Source organism: Malurus melanocephalus, unplaced genomic scaffold (assembly GCF_030028575.1).
Source record: "Malurus melanocephalus ecotype Western Australia unplaced genomic scaffold, MMel_1.1 scaffold_371, whole genome shotgun sequence".
In the NCBI taxonomy this organism is placed as follows: Eukaryota; Metazoa; Chordata; class Aves; order Passeriformes; family Maluridae; genus Malurus; species Malurus melanocephalus.
In genome coordinates, this window is record NW_026623603.1 from 163,621 (window position 1) to 180,502 (window position 16,882).

General features: G+C 45.8%; 1 protein-coding gene across 1 annotated transcript in view; it reads left to right on the forward strand.

Moving 5' to 3' along the window:
• The first annotated feature begins 2,309 nt into the window (after nt 1-2,309).
• The window catches only part of CTNNA1 (catenin alpha 1), a 122,105-nt gene continuing 107,532 nt past the window's right edge, over nt 2,310-16,882 (forward strand). The window contains exon 1 of the mRNA XM_057378714.1: nt 2,310-2,433. The gene's annotated coding sequence lies outside the window, so the exon portion shown is untranslated. The remainder of the gene's footprint in view (nt 2,434-16,882) is intronic.

Genomic DNA, 16,882 nt, shown 5'->3' on the forward strand with positions numbered 1-16,882 from the left:
GCCAGGAGTGCGCAGCCGCCAACACTGCTCCGCTCTGTTGCACCTTGGATCGTCCTCACGGGGTGAGACCGAAAGCTTTYGTTGGTTTTACACACAGAACCTCCCACAGGAGCAGTGAAGCCGCCTCCCCTCCCTGTCCTCTCCCCTGGCTAACCTTAGGTTTGCACCCAGTGAAAAAGGACAAGAAAAGCATTAAAAAGCCACGAGGAAAATGGGATTACACAAACCACAAACACTGTTGCAGGAAGATTTGAGGTCAAGCAGCAGACTTGTAACTCATTTTGGAAAATGCATTAGATTTCAAGCTGCCAATGACATGGACTGGATGGGAGCTGTGAGGTACTGTGGCTGGGTGCCTGTCTGAATACCCTCCTGCGTATTTTTTTTTTTTTAGTCTTGTTGACAGAGCCCAGTGCTGTGATTCAGAGAGAGTTGTTAATTAAAAGACAAAGTCCAATCTTAAGCTTGCTGGCTCTATTTTTACATAATTTTATGTTTTGTTTGCTGAGCCTTTTAACCTGCTCCATGAACCAACAGAGCTGCCAGCTGATTTCCTACTTCTCCCTTTGCTTTTCAGTGGTGCAGTGCAGAACGTGTGATTTGCCACAACTCCAGACCTACTACCTTTGAGTCTGTAGGTTTAAAAAGGATTTTTTTTTAAATCTGACATTTTGTCCTGAAAGGATGTGAGGCACACAGAACTGCCGAATGTGGAAGCCACCACAGGAGGCCAAGACATGATATWAAAAGGAATAATGAAAGAAAGCAAGCTATTGAAGTGTAAACTAAATTTTTACGGGGACTATGCTACAAATCAGAAATGAATAGTTTGAACCCCTGATGCAATTGACACCAAATATTAATGGTTTGTATAAGCAGGAAATAGAAAGAATTTTAAAAATCTACTTTCTGTGTGTTTCCATAGGAGAGTCTGTTAAGGGACTGAAAGACCCTATTGTTTTTAATAACCTGTATCTCAGTCAGAATCATAATTACCGATCTCACRTTCTTTAATTTCACTCACTGGCAAGGCTGGGCTTTTGATACCTATTTTCTTTCTGGATCATAAAACAACAGTACTCTGTTTACTTCCTTGTCTTGGGATCCTTTTCTTGGATTGCACCTGCAGGAAGGAAAAATGCAATATAATTCGCTGCAGGACATTGTGTTCCTGCAGCAAAGGCTTCTAGGAATAGGGCAAAGAAGGGAAACATAGCCCTGCAAATCCCACTGAACCAGGATCTGGAGGAAAGTCAAAGTCCTGACCATGGTGTGGTCACCGGGGCTGTGACACTGACCTGGGGTCAGCCCCCTCAGCTCAATTACGTACCTTGGATTAACGTGGTACCCTGAATAAATCTTCCTTGTAGGTTATTTGATCTCTCTATTTTTTGCTTAATAACGAAGGATGGAGTGTGCAGATTCAGGTATCTCAGAAGTGCTGGCAAATGAGTCATGAAATGTATTAAATTTATTCAGTTGTCTTTACAGCTTAGTACAAGTGTAAGTTCTGTGGAGAGATTTGTATTAAAAACCATCTCAAAACATACCATGCAAAGTCCCAGAGTAATTTGTTGCAGGATAAAAACAATCGTTTTCTCACAAGAGGCTGAGACTTTTCAAAKAAAACTTTGAAACAAATAACTGCAYAAAGACAAGCTTCTCCACCTGCAGACCTGCCTTTGCAGGTCAAGGTTTGGTTCCCAAAACCTCCCTCTGTTCATAGAGGGGCTCTGGTGGGCCCGCTTGTACCCCTGGGGTTTCCTGCCACCTGTAGTCTTGTTTTTAGACACATCTCGAKGAGAACAAGACTTTTCCTAAAAGCAGCAGCTCTTAGGAAGCTGAAAATATCTAGGTTTTCAAAACAMAACACCAATTCACAAACCCAAGGGGAATCTATCCATAACTTTCCCTCCGTCTCCTTCAAATCCTGGTACCAATTACCTCCCCTCTCTCCAAAGACCCTCGGTGTCCTGCACTTCTCCAGGAGGACAAGGCCAGATTTTTACCTCAAATTTGTTGATTGTACCTCGAAAGTGGCGTCTTGAGATCCTGGGCTGGGGGCACCCGGTGGAAGGCTGTGAGGGGGGGCTGCCCCTCGGCCCACGGAGCGAGAGCGCCCGCAGGGGGTCCAGGCAGCWTTGCGAGGCTCCGCTCCGGGGGCCATGGGGTTTTTAGGGTCCCGTGGCCGCGGTGAGGGGGTCCCGCCCTTCCCTGCCCTCGCTGTGCCCCGCCGGCCCTCAGCGCCCGTCACCTGCGGGCGGGCGGCGCCGGGAAGGGCGCGGGGGCGGCGCGGCGGGCGGTGCCGGGAAGAGCGGCCGGGCCGGGCGGGAGGCGCCGGAAGAGCCCATTTCCTCCGCGGGACGGGACAAAGCGGCGGGGTCGGAGCGCAGCCAGGGCGGTTACCATCACCCCTAGCCAGCCTCTGCCCCGGTAAAGTTGCGGGTTTCGCACTTGGAAACTTTTGGGCGCGGGCCGGGCTCTGCGGCCGCGGCGCTCGGGAGGGACGCGGGGCTTGGGCGGGGAGCGGAGGACGGGAGCGGAGCGGAGCGGGCCGCGCGTGGGGCGGGAGCCGGGCCCGGCCTGGGGAGGCCGCGCTAGGCAGGCGTGGCGGGGCCCGTGTGGGAGCGGACCGGGACCCGCGGTGTTTGGGGCCGCCGAGCGCATTTTGGCGGGGGAGAAGCGCGGCCGGACCGGCTCCCGGCGAAGTTTCGGTGTGGCGGGGCGGTGTCGAGGCCCCTCCCCGCGCGGCCGGGGCCGCCCCGGCGCCGCTCCCCGTCTGCGGGCAGGGCCGGGCACTGCTGGGAGCCTTCCGGGAGAGCCCCGTGCCTTTCGGACCCCCGGTTTGTCCGGGCAGTGCGGCCAAAGCCGAAGCGAGCTCTCCTTCTCGCCCCGGTCGTGCTTCAGATCCAGTACGCGAACAGCCGGGAACACCCCGCGCCTCCACCTGGCTCCGCCACGTTTTCTGACACCCACCTCTAATCCACTCCTGTGCTGGAAGGCGGGAGTCTCTCCTTCGTTAACAGAAAGTTTCGTGCTACTTTATACAGACGAAAAGTAGGGAGGGCGTATCAGCTCCCGGGTTACGTGCGACCCTTGTGTCTGCYGCCTGTAGCCGTGGGGTCCCTGGGCGACAAGGGTCACCCGGCTCTTATTCATTGCCCTTCCCAGGTCAAAACACGTGAAATCTTTCAGGCCGAAAGTTTGCAGGAACATGTGTGTTCCAGCTATGCTTGGTGAAGAATTGGATGTGATCAAGACACATTTCCCTTCCTGTCTGCCCTTGGCCCGCCAGCCCTGCCCAGGAGGTGTTTTCTGGCGAGGGTCATCGATCGCTCCCTCATCCAGCTGGGCTGTGAGCCCCATGACCGTGTCCTGATCCCAGCTTTGGCAGTTATGACTCCAGGCATGTCTGGGTTATCTGTGTTGAACTAATGTGGGAGCTCTTTGCTGCCCTTCCCCCTTTGTTTGTCTTTATCTCTTGGTTTTTTTGGGGATGGGAGTCGTGCAGAAGATGTTTTTGGGTGCTTCAGTTACTTGGACTTGAGTTACTGGTTTCCTGTGTTTTTCCTGCCCTGGGATAGGGGATGTGCGGGGAGAAGCTGCACTCCTCAGTCCTGCTGAGTACACCAGGCTCTCAGTCCTTTCAAACCAGCTGAAGGTTCTGGGGTTGTTTATTTCCATTCCTGGGTTGCTTTGTAGGCAGGATTGTGTTGATGAAGGTGAAAGCCCAGCTCATTTTACGCTAGGTACAGTCTTTGCTCTGTCTTGGGGCACCAAGGCCACATTAAGTGTTTTGTTGTACTGATTTCACCCTTCTGAATCAAAACATTTTTGTTTAAAAGGACATACTTTGATGTTGAGTCACTGTTTTTCATTAACAGAGAAACAGTTTCTAAAACATCACAGAAWTTTTTTTTTTTTTTTACTTTTCTCAGCAGAAGTAGACAAAGGTTTATTAGGCTTTGTTTCAGAAAGGCTTTGCTCTAACCTTTTCCACAAGAAACAATGTGCCTTCAGTCTTTAGGGTTTTTTTCAGCCAGCTCTAATAATAGGCCTCTGCATCGGAGATTAAAAGTTTACACAAGGTGGCCGGGGGGAGYGCAGTGGGCAGAGATTAGAAATCCCGTGCTCAAATGGATGCTTTAAAATACAAATGTAAATACTTTCCTGACAATTTTTAAGCTTTGAAACATCAGCATTTCTGTGCTGACATGTGTAAGGACAGAYGTTAATGTGCAGCTTCTTCATAGAGCTTCTGTTGGCCCGATAAAGTTAATGGGGAGATGTAATAGAAAAATAATTTGTGTTTTTTTTCAGCAGCRTGAATATCTTCCTTCTGCAGCTGTAAGATCGAGAAACTGATCTTGCAAAGGAACCCACAATAGTAGAAATGTTTGAGAGCTGGAAATACACTTTAGTGAGACTTCAGCCCTGCCGTAAATTTATGTCTGCTGTTACTATTTGATTTCTRAATGACCTTTCCTATGCAAAGATTTAGTTAAGCTCACAAAAATATTTAGCTGCCAAACCAGCTTGCTCATCATAGGTRGACAGTGGGGCTGGTCTGGTGTGAGGGCCCACATGGCTGTGGTTTTTCTATTGAAGGACTTGCTGGGTTCTCTTTTACTGGCGTTTCTCAGCTTAGCTGTACACTGAAGGAAACATGATGAATAAAAGAGAACYGACTATCATTTTTGTTAGGACAGTGCCTTATGAGACAGCCACTCAACATAATGATGAATCACAGACTGGTTTGGGTTGAAAGGGACCTTAAAGCTCATCTGGTTCCACTCCCCTGCTGTGGGCAGGGACACCTTCCTGCCCAAAGTYTGCACCTGCTCTAAACCCTGTCCAGCCTGGCCTTGGACACTTCCAGGGATGGGGCTTCTTGCTATCGTGCTTTAACTGGCCATCATTCAAAATCTTATGCTGCAGAACTTCAGTATGTATGACCTTGAGGAATGGGATCTATTACTGCTCTGGGAATTCACCCGAACTGTTTTACAGCTAATCCGGAATAGCTCCATTCAGTGAGTTTATAGCTCGTGCATTGGTTAAGCAGCGTTGCAGCTTCAGAGAAAGTGCAGATGTTTGATAATTACTACTTTTAACGCCATACTATTTTGATCCAGCAAATGAGATTTAAATAGAGCTACCACAAAATTGTATGCCAGCACCCTCACTAGATGAGCTCCTCTGGAAAGACAAGCACTGAGAGTGGCCTGCTGTGTCATGAAGCAGAACTGGGTGCAAAGGGATTTATTGAGGTGAAGGAGTTGCAKGAGGAATGCAGTCCCTGCAACTGGAAGTGGGATGGTTCTCCTTGGAKGACTGAGACTCCTTATCTGCTAGTCAGGGGTGAGAATGGGTGTAACTGTGATTTCTGGTGTGCAGAAGGTTAGTCCAGACTCTTCTGTTGGCAAATCTGATACTTAAATATGATTCATAATTCCTCGTGAGTGATGGATTTAAAGAGCCAGCTACCTTTTCTCTCAATATGATTATATATTTTTGCTTGTTAATCCCAGATGAAYTACAGAAAACATCTGTTAGTCCTTTGATATGTGTTTATAAATATCTCTGGTGAAATCAGAGGAGTAACCTTTTTTTCCATACTTTGTGAAGTGATAGAAATTATTAAATACACAGATCTAAACTAATTCAGTTTGCAAAGGGAAATTCTCCCCCACTCTATTGACATTCCCTTCTGTTATAATTTCTCTAATTTACAAGACAGCTATTTAATAATCAGTTAGACTCCCAAGAGCCTCTTCTGAAAGGCTTTAAATTCAGGGACCTATGCCTGTATCCTGGGCTCATGCAAAGCAGTGTGGGCAGCAGGTTGAGGGCAGGGATTCTCCCCCTGTGCTCAGGTGAGACCCCACCTGCAGAGCTGCCCCAGCCCTGGGGCCCAGCACAGGGAGGAGCTGCAGCTGCTGGAGCCAGGCCAGAGGAGGCACCAGGATGGGCAGAGGGATGGAGCAGCTCTGCTGGGAGGAAAGGCTGGGAGAGCTGGGATTGTTCAGCCTGGAGAAGAGAAGGCTCTGTGAAGGCCTTAGAGTCCTTTCCAATGCCTAAAGGGTCTCCAAGAGAGCTGGAGAGGGACTTTGGAYAAGGGTTTGTAGAAACAGGACAAGGGGGATTGGCTTCCCACTGCCAGAGGGCAGGATTAGGTGGAATATTGAGTAAAATTCTTCCCTGTGAGGGTGGGGAGGCCCTGGCCCAGGGTGCCCAGAGAAACTGTGGCTGCTCYATCYCTAGAAATGTCTGAGACCAGGCTGGAGCAAYCTGGGATAGTGGAAAGTGTCTGTGCCCATGGCAGGGGGTGAAATGAGATGAGCTTTATGGTCCCTCCCAGCTTAAACAGTTTCTGATAAACTCAGGGATGGAAAAGGCAAACCTGAGGCCAGCTGTAGCTGAAGGAATAACCGTTACCAAGGCAGAGAGTTGAACAGTGCCCATGAAACCAAGCYGGATGCCAGTTGGTTCTTTGGCAGCTCTGTTTTAGTTTGTTACAGCCCAAGAGTGAGTGAAACTCCTGGCAGTGAGGGGCTTGAGAGCAAAGCAGACAGGAAGCTGGCACCAGTGTGGCGGGTAGGATTGCACTGGGCATAATATGAGATCCTAAGCTTGTGGTATGCTGTTTTTCCCAAAGAACATCCAGTTTCTAARCAATCAGTGCCCTATTATGGAATAGATCTGCATATCACTGCATATGCTCAAGAAGAATTTCTGTGTAGAGCTGATGTTAGGAGCAAATGAGATGTTGGTACAAGTTCGGGTAGAAGAGGCTGTAAACCCACTGGTGCACCCTGTTCTGGATCAGCCTTCAACAGCTACTTTAAGGAACAGGCTGAAACTAATGAGCTTGTGAGTAGGTGCTGAAGGAGCAGGAGAARAAAAGATTGCCATCATTTTTTTACCTGGAGGTTAACTGAAGGAATTGAGGGAAAAGCGTAGGCCACACAGTTCTGTCATTGCTGTTATTCAGCAGAAGGTCAAGAGGACATTTAGGTAAATACTAGGTTTGTGGCTTTTCATTTAACTCTGTAGGAGTCAATACTATCAGGAACATGTGGCCTTGATAGCATGAGTGGTTTTCCATGCTCCCCCTTCCACTCCTGTTCCCACTCCCCAAGGGCTCAGAGTTTTTATTCACTTTATTCTGGGCACTTGTGGAGGTGATATCTATGCAGATCTAAGGCTCTAAGGGGGAGATTCTCCTCTCTGTATCTTTTTCTGGTTGATATAACCTGAGCATAGAAGATCCACTTAAATAAATGGTCTGCRCAAGGGCTGCACTAGCAATGTAGCTTTACAGAGCCACAAAGGTCAGTTGAATTTTTCATGTAAACAGGGCTGAGCTGTGTGCCTATAAAATGGTGTTTAACCTGCRTAACACTGAGCAGGTCAGTATTCATCTTAGGAAAGTGCTCTTGAGATCTCCAGCTGAAGCTGTAAGTGGGTAAATGTTTTTTTTAATTGACTGGAATATTGAATTCGGAGCCAGCGTTGTTGAAGAGCAGAGGACAGAGCTGTGGTATGCTCAGAAGCAAGAAGGTGAAAGTGRGTGTGAGTGCAACTAATCAAGATGTACAAGCTGCCAGTTTTTGCCCTCTTTCTTGCRAGTATGTCCTTGTAATGTATACTTGTAACAGTAATCCTTTTTAGCTTGACTTAAAAACCTASAATCTTGCAGTTCGATGTTGAAGAGTTGTTCCTGGTCTTGGATAATTCATGATGGGCTCTGGACATGTGTGCAAGTGACACATCTCGTAATAACTTCACTTACAAACCATACAGCTCATTCCAACCAGTCCCTCATGTCCAGGTGTTTTGGAGTTTAAGCATCCTGAAACTTAAATTATTTATTGATTTTAAAGGTGAGAAGTTGAATAATGAGCTGTAAGTGGTGTACAGAGGGCTTGATGTATTCTGATTGCTCTAGGTGAGAGGTCTGTCCTCTGTCATGACCCTCGTCATGAAGTTTTGATTATACTGGTCCCATCAACATTTTTTAGTCCRGACCTTGTCTGAGGCCCTAAATTACAAGACCTTCACCCCATCTTGGCTGAGCTGACTGCTAGCAACAGCTGAAGGAGGGAATAAAGCTGGAGCTCTGCTTGTTGCACTGTTGAGCAGTATCCTCTGGCTCCTTTGATGCCTTTGTGGAGTGATGGATTCTCTAGGATGCTGTTTGGTGTCTCTTTCTACTTCTCCGTTTGTAATTATTGACCCCTGCCACTTTTTTTTTTTTTTTTTTACTGATCCCTACAATCATTTATCTTCCCTTCCTCATAGTCTCCCCCACCTTTTTCCTGGGTGGTGGCAGTGTGTAAAGCCATCCCTAAAAGGGAAAACAACAGTCAGGCAGTAAAACAAGCAATAAAACCATGAGAGAAGGGCAAACAAGTAGCATTGCTTCTCTGGGGTTCTCTGCCAAGGTCCAGCAGTGTAGGAGCTTCCTGAGGCAGGAGTTGGAGCCTAGACTGACTCTATTCTGCAGATGTGCCCGATGGCCACGGTGCCCAGTGCTGGCAGGAGCCCACAGGCTGCTGGCTCTGACAATCCTGGCAGCAGGTGTAGAGCAGCTCTCCCATCATTGCGTTCAGCTGATGACTTCATGTCTTTTAAATTAGTAACTGTGTGAGTCAAACGACTTCATACAAGCTACAAGTAAAATGAAAGATAGGGAATATTTTCTGAGTGGAAAGCAGGAATCTGGTTTGGCTCTAGGAGAGACTCTGGAGTGGTTTAAATTTTGGTACAAAGTATGGCTTTGTAGTTCCTGCCACTTCCACTCTTTGGAAGATGTGTTTAATTAAAAACCACTGCCGCTGCAGCTGGAAACACRTTTCCTAAGGAACATTAAACAGTTSATCCTGAAAGTGGAGATGTGGGGAAGGCATTTTGGACAGTGGTCACAGCCTGTGTTTGTTACTCCATGACACTTCCATTGCTGGTYGAGTCCTCAATCACAGCCCTCCTACTTTGTATGGACACAGAGAAGAGTGCAGTATGATTGTGAGAGTGTTTGAGGGTTTTTTTTTTTCTCTCTCTCCCAGTTGGGGGTTAGGTAGAAAAAGTAATTACATAAAATCCAATAAGACTAGCACAAAAAAAAAAAAAAATAAATAGGTAGAAAAAGTAATTACATAAAATCCAATAAGACTAGCACAAAAAAAAAAAAAAATAAAAAAGCTATAAAGTTTATTTGTAGCAAAACAGAATAATGCAGATTAGTTGTGCAAGGTTCAAAGCTTATAACCTCAAGGAAAAAAAGGTAATTTCTGGTCTTTATGCATCAGTACTTTATTGTCAGGTGTTCTAAGCTGGTTTACGTAGTTTATAGAATTGGTTAAGACAATTTGAATATGATTATTTGATTAACAGAATATTATTGTGGGCCTAGGGAAAAGTCAATGGCTGCTGGTGAAAGATGCAGTGTTCAGCAGAACCAGAGGCAAAGCCCTGGTGCAGAGCCAATGGARCAGGATTTTTTAGCTCATCTGGTTTTTGTTCTGTAGGTTTGTCATGTTTCCTGTTTCTGGGGGTGAAAAGGGGTGGAGAGAGAAAAATGTGTCTTTAATCAGATGTAAGTTGGTTTCCACTCAGTAAATGGCTGTGTTACTACGTTAAAATATCTTTATTTCTTCACAGCAAGACCATCCAAGCAGTGACTCCTTTTTCTCAAACCTGGTTCCTTCCTGTTGCTTTTATGGAATGTGGGTGGGACAGTGACATTCTTTTTTTTTTTGCTTGTTTTACGGAAGTTGCTTTAATTGGTCATCTGTATGTGAAGGCGATGACTCCAAAGGATTCCTGTCCAGGCAGATCATAGTTAGCTCTGACTCCCATGCACTGTGGAGCACCCTTAGCGAGTTCATACTTGACAGAAAGTGATTACGGCTGTGCAGGAACTCTGGGAAGCATCCAAAAATTCATCACACCACTGTGTTTTTATTATTACTTGCTTTGCTTTTCTRGAGGAGCTGCAAAATTCTTGTCAGTCAGTGCCCCTGCATTCCCAGTGTCTGCAGCCTTAAGGAGATGAGTGCCAGAGCATCCTGCCTTAGTGCAGTCACTGAAAGGTGCTCAAATCCTCCAGACCATGCTTGTGCATCCAATTCATGTTTACTCTTTCTTCTGGGGGTTGTTTTTGTAAATTCCCCCTTCCCCCTTCCAAACTGATGGTGTGTGTTGGTGGAGCTGCAAGTTGTGAGTTGTCTGAGGGCGTGCAGTGATGGTGCAATTCTTCCTGCCAGAGTAACTCATTGTTTATAGCTGAGAGATGTTGCTGAAGGTTGCCCTGAGCAGAAAGTGAAAATCTTGGCCTCATCGCCTGTGGGGTTTGTTACTTTTTTCTTAAAAAAAATAACTGCTTTGTAATTTTTAGCTAAGACTGACAGAGTGTTCCTAAATCAAAGCAGAGGACTGAAAGAAGACTTCTGAGGGAGTTTYTGTAGGAAACTTAGAAAACATTTTACTTTGAAGAGTCTTTACACTCCTGTTCTCYTTTGCTTCAGTGGGTGCTTCTAGTAGGTTTTGCAGAAGGAGAAAACTATGGAAAATTTTTTCCATTCTTAAAACGTAGAAGTTTTTTTACGTAGTCCTTGGTTACTGCTGTGCTGAACATGCTGCTGAGAACATATATATTTAGTCTCTGTTAATACATGACTGTCCATTTGCTCCATGTTTAAGTAAATTTTCATCAACCCCCTAATTATAGGGAGTCTCTTTTTTTCAAAATATGTGTGTTGGCTCCAGCAGCTYCAGTGTTTGTGTATTTCTGACTGTTTTAAATTGCTAATGAAGGTCTAGATTTCAAAGWTGTGGTCAACTAAAAGCTCTGAAGGGTATTGCATAACAACATGTCAATTTAGGAATGAAAATGCAGTTTGAGTGGGGTCAGATTCTGGTTATTTCTTACTCTTTAGCATAAACAGCACTTTTTATTGCAGGTTGAGTGCTGAAGAAGATCAGAACAAAAATTCCCAGGTTTTCTTTTCCTTTTATTGCCAGCCATCAGCGAGTTTTTGCAAGCTAAGCAAGAATCAGTTTTGCAGCCCTGGCAAATTCTTCTGCCAACTGATAAAGTGGACTAATTTATAACAACCCTTTTCTTATTTAACGTATCCTTGTGGCAAAAATTAACTTGCTAAAAGGTTGCCCCTTCTTGCATTCGTCGTTAACTTAAGGTTGGTAATTGGAACCTGTGCTGGCATAGTTTGGGGTTTGAAGAGTTGTGCTCTGAAGCCACAGCCTAGTTATTATATCTGCACTGACTGTGTGTCCCTAGGGTCTGAAATGTGTTCTGTGGTTCAGAGAGTGCCAGAAAGCTGTTCTCTAATTCTTCCTCAATGATTTTAGGGAAGCTTCACAGAGTTTTCCACCTCAAGAGTGGAATGAGACACTGAGGTTGGARGGGCTCTTGGCAGTTGAATTCAAGAGGTCCAGCAGATGCCTGGTCTCTAATCATCCTGTCTCCAGGCTGAGTCCCCTTGTTGTGTTTGAGAGTGTGAACATATAGTTTGARGGTACAGCTTCAAAGTGAGAGCTGGCTGAGCAGGGGCTGGGTTTGGGAGGTTGTTGTTGCTATCRCTGCAGGGATAAGCTTCCGAGAGGTGCTGCTGTTTGCTTAAGATGCAGGTGTGATGTCCTTGTKCATGGCCAGAGCCTTGCAGTCCTGACCCAAAGAAGAGCTAAATACAGCAGTTAGAAATCTAGTGGTTACTTGTTCAGATTTGGGTCGTTATCCTTCATCATGTTCRTGCAGGTCTTCAGCATAAAATGCACAAACATCTGTGTGAAGGCAGATTGAGTGGTTATTACTAAYAACAGTAATAGCTTGCTGTTCGTGACACATTTTCTCTTTTTGCCAAATAGCAAAATTGCTAGAATATAAAAATTAATCTTAGAGGGGAGATTCTCTCTTTTAGAAAAAATGTGTCTTCTAAAGCACTCTTGATACCTTGTCAGTTTTCCTTATGGAGCTGGAATCATGCATGAATTTTGGAAGCTGAAAACTGCAGAAATAAACTGGAAGTTTGTGGGACATACCAGGCTATCCATMTAAACAGTTAAGTGGGTATAAGCCTGAGTTTGGTTCCTGTATTCTTTTTGGTTCCTGTATTCATGTGTGATCCATGAACTGGAGCCTCAGTGTGACATAAATCAGTTACTAATTGCTTGTGCTGGCTGTGATTCGTCTTCCATGTACCTCCTTCTAGCTCCTTTGAGGTAAAACAGTTTTGTCAAAAAGGAAATGATCAGAGCTGAACATTTACATAACTGGAGGCAAGAAGCTGCTGTTACCATCATCTCCCAAGAAAACATCATATTTGCCATTRTGAAGTCTCTGCTGAGGTCCCAGGACCAGCAGAATGAAGCTGCTTGTGCAGAGCGTGCCTTCATCCCCCCAGTGACAGCTAGACCTGAGTGGAGGAGTGAAAACCTGCTGTGACAGACCACAGCCTGATTTTGGCTGTAAACGAGTCACTTGAATCCTTAGCACGGTGACAATTTGGAAGCTGCTAGGAGAYAGCACAGACTGCTTGGGGGGGAGTGAGGCATCTTAATCTGGTGATGTGCCCTGTGCCCACTCCCATGTGATGGTGCATGTGCTGGGCTGTGCTGCCACAGGGGACAGGTGAGGGCTCCCTGTGGCTGCTGCCTCTGCTGGGAGACAACACCCACACAGGAGAGAAAACACAGTTAGGGATTTAATGGATTTTTGTAGGGACACTAGATTAGGTTTCATCTCTCAACTTAGTAGCAAGGTCTAAACAAGTGGAGAAGTAGAGAAGCATTTGTTTGTTACTGACTRTGTAAGGCTGTCTGATGAGCCATTTCAGATGCCTCTCTGTTGGTCTTCTCCACAAGAGCAGCAGAGAAAAACTTACAAAAGCAGATTAAGAGACCTGGATCTGGAATAGTGCTAGTGAGAAACAGGCTTATCTGTACCTGAATGTCATCTTTTTCTTGGGTAGTTACTGCAGTTTGTGGAAAAAAAAACCCAAAACGTGTAGCCAAGTTGAATACACTTGAGTGGCAGGAAATTTCCGTCAAGGAAAACATGGTCATTGATTTCTACAGAAGTTTATTTTATTCAGTGATTTCCCATGCGTTTTTGTATGGATACCACACTTGAAAGTTTTGTAAAATTGTATTCAATGAAAACCGAGTTTTGAATGAGGCGAAGATGATCTTATCTTGACACCAAGCTGGACATGGCCGGTGTATCTACTCACACCTCAGAACTTGGAGGCATTTGAGAGTTTAATACTACTGACACAGCCAATCCATCCACCTTTACCACCAAGATCTGAGTCTCTTTAGACAGCTTCAGCTCAAACTCATCCTGTGCATACAGATACGAGCTTGCCACAACGTGTGACATCTGAGTTTGTATTAATATTTCAGTCTGTGAAATTCTAACAGTAAGAATTTCTAATGAGGTAGTATCTGCATGGCATTTATGGTGGGGGAGAGGATTTGATAGCTAAGCAGGTGAAATGTGAAGTTGAAGGCTATGTTAGAAGAGAATGACTGTTTTTAGTTCTGTATACTTGATGTTAATAAAAACAGCTAAAATAAAACCTGCTTAAATTCTCCTTGAAAAGCATCACATAAACCAAACATCCTTGACTTGCAGCTATTTGGCTGCCGAGTGTTGCTTTATTTGTGGAGCAGGGCAGACAAATGAATTTGGAGACTGTGAAGGGAAAGAATGAAACTTTTTATTTTATGGATACTCCTAGTTATATGAAAACCAGTTTTGAATTGTTAGTGGGGTATGATAAAGCCCTAGCATGTGAGCTGAGTTTTATTGAAATATCCCTGAATCTTTTTGAAACTGAACTGTTCAGAAGGTTTGCATTAATGGTGTGTGTTAGATACTCAGTTCATGTATATCTTTGCTCTCTTRTCTGCCACCTTCAGCAGGGGTAAAGGATCCCAGCTGGTTGTCAAGTGGGTTGGGTGTTTGGGTAACAAGCCAAGCAAAAGRATTCTGTCTGGAAGATGAAGTTGGGTCATTGTGTTGTGAGTTCTACCATGTTCCTTCCTCATGACCTGGGTGGTAGAGTAAGCGCTGTCCTCATTAGGTGGTGCAAAATATCTAAAGCCATGGAAGCATGGTAGGAGACCAGATTATAATTCAAAATGAGTGAGACTACTTAAAGAAATGTGAGAGAAAGAAGCTGCAAAAACTGCAGTGAAAAACTGCACCTGGGCACATCAGCCCCACAGAATGGGGAGCAGCTGAGAAGGGGCAGGGAGGGTGTTTAAATGGAGAATGTCCTCCCAGGTATATATAAAATGTTCTTGTCCCATGTTCTGTGTTAGGTATTTTGGACAGCACAATGCTGGAATTCAGCATGTGGCCTGTTATGCCTGGTCACCTCCTCTCTGTGCCAGTCAGACCATTCCTTGAATACTGGCTTCCCTGGGAAAAACCAAAACATAAGTGAGTGCAGCTACAAGCTTTTAGAAAGCAGTCTGGCAGGAGAGTTAAAATGGGAAGACCTGAMAGCAGATGTCAGGTTAAAGATTCTTCATGTAGCCCAAGGTGGTGGGACTGAAGCCCAGGATATGGGCAGTTGTTTTTTGCTGTGTAACCCAAGAGAGATTTCTTGTTGCCCAGGGCTGGGGTGGCTGCAGGATGGTTTGGCAGAGGGCAGGTGCATGGACTTGCTCAGTAGTGCCTGAGGTACACCTGAAGGCACTGCTGGCTCTATGTGGGAGTGCAACCTGGAAAAACAGGACCACAAGCACTTAGGCTGTTCTGTGATTCATTGGGGTACAGAGCTCGCTGTTAAAATTGTCCTCCTTCATGGGCTTTTGGAAAAGCTGTGGGTGCCTTCAGGGCACTTCTGCAGAGCAGCTGCAGAGCTGCATTCCTCTGCTTGCCGACATCTAGAAATTATTTGCATGCCAGTATAAAGGAAGTAGGTATCTGAAATTATTCTTAAAACCTTGAATTACCAGTTTTTGAAAACATTCAAACCTTCAGTTGTGGCTTTTAGAAAGAGCACTGTGTGCTCATCACCCTTGCTGAGTTCTTGGCAGGCCAGCCCCTGTACTGGGGTGTGTAAGTGCAGCSCCAGCAGCTCAGACATCCTTCTGCTYAWYCTTGTCTCCAAACAGGGCTGGGACMWGGCTGGGGTCGCATTTCAGAAGCAGAGCTCATCTCGGTGCTGCTCCTTCCCTGTGCAGTCCCACCTCCTCCATCAGCACAGTACCTGGGAAGGGAATTGTTGGTTGTCAGCTTGCTGAGACTGAGCTCCCTGCAGTGGCTCTCCCCAGCAGGCCTGTGCCAATGCAGGTCTGTTTGGGGCACGGAGACGAGCAGTAGGGTGGCAACAGTGGTTGTTCGAAGCAGCTGTTCTTAATTTTCAGCTGTCGATGAGATATTTTATCTTTGTAGAAAGCAAGAGAGAATTGTCCAGGGATGGCTCTACTTGCAGATTGTTGGCTGGAACAGAGCTCTGAAAGTGGCTTCTTTAAACTCCTGTGCTTCCCCTGCCCTCATGCCCTTGCAAGTGCACTAAACCCCAGTAAGACACTGTGTTACTGTTGAACCCTTGATTTCAATCATGGCACCATCATGAACAGTAAAATAACCCAAAGAATTTGCAGTTAATGTGCTGGGCTTGTGAGCATGGTTGAAGGTTGTGGTTTCACATGTCTGAGCATCAGGTGTGTGGGGAGGACGTTCTTCTCTCTGCAGAAGCTCTGCTTGATGCTCAGTTTTCAGTGGCTCCTGCTTCGACTTGGCTGTGGCATCCAGCTTTGCCCTGTGTTCCCACTGCAGTGGCTTTGCCAAGGGTGCCAGCTGATGGKGCCATCTCCCCTTGCCATAGCGATGTTTGTGGTGGCACAGTGAGCCAGATGGGAATCTCAGCCCACCTTGCAAAAATGGATTTTTTTTCCCTCCAGCCAAATCAGTCCTTCCCCATCTGGTTAATCGCTCAGGCGTGGGGAAAGCTGTGCCAGTACGGAGGGGGTGTGATGTGCAAACGGGAATGAGTTCCTGGAGGGGTGTGGGAGGATGAACATTGGTCTTTAAGCAGCTTTTCTGCTGCTTATGAAACCACAGGCCGAGCAACCACAGCTCCTTGTGCAGTGGTGTTGTYCTATATATTCCTGCACTTGAGATTCAGCGCCGCTCAGTCTTCCACCATGCGGCTCTCYTGCTGCTTTGTCCCTGAAATTCATGGTGGGGCTGGGGCATGGAGAACCTGTTTCTATGTCAGTTGGGCTGTCCCAGCTGTCAAACCAGTGCTGCACGGCTCTGGATGTAAGTTCTTGCAGAGGATGTCCTGTTTCCTTGTAGATGTTGGGGTGACTGCAGTGGCTGTGGGGGTTGTGATGTGCTCTCCAGGAGCCAAGGATTAAGCCCTCTGCTATAATATCCCATGATGTGGTTTGCTATCTGTTATCATATTTGAATTCACTGAAGGAGGGGTTGAGGAGTCACAGGGAAAAAGCACATTCCAGAGAACTGGGGGGTCCTCATGGCAGGATCACAGCTGTGTCATAACATGGCCCTGGCACTTGTCCTTTTATCCCCTTAACCCATCTCATCCAYATTTTGGTAACCTATAGCCTGTTCCTATATTCTCCACAAATATTTAATTGAATAAACATGTTTATTGCTATGTACAAATGATACCTGAGCCATTGCTGCAAAACAGGCTATTTGATATCAAGCTATGGTTTYAGATAAATTTCAATAGCCCTGCTACTAAATGGTTTTATAGACCATTACTTTTRGCCAATTCATGAACTATCAGACTCACATTTTCAGATGAATTGCCTATTATCCTACTAATACAATTAATGTATCTTCTCATGGTTACKTTGTCCTGCAGGTTGT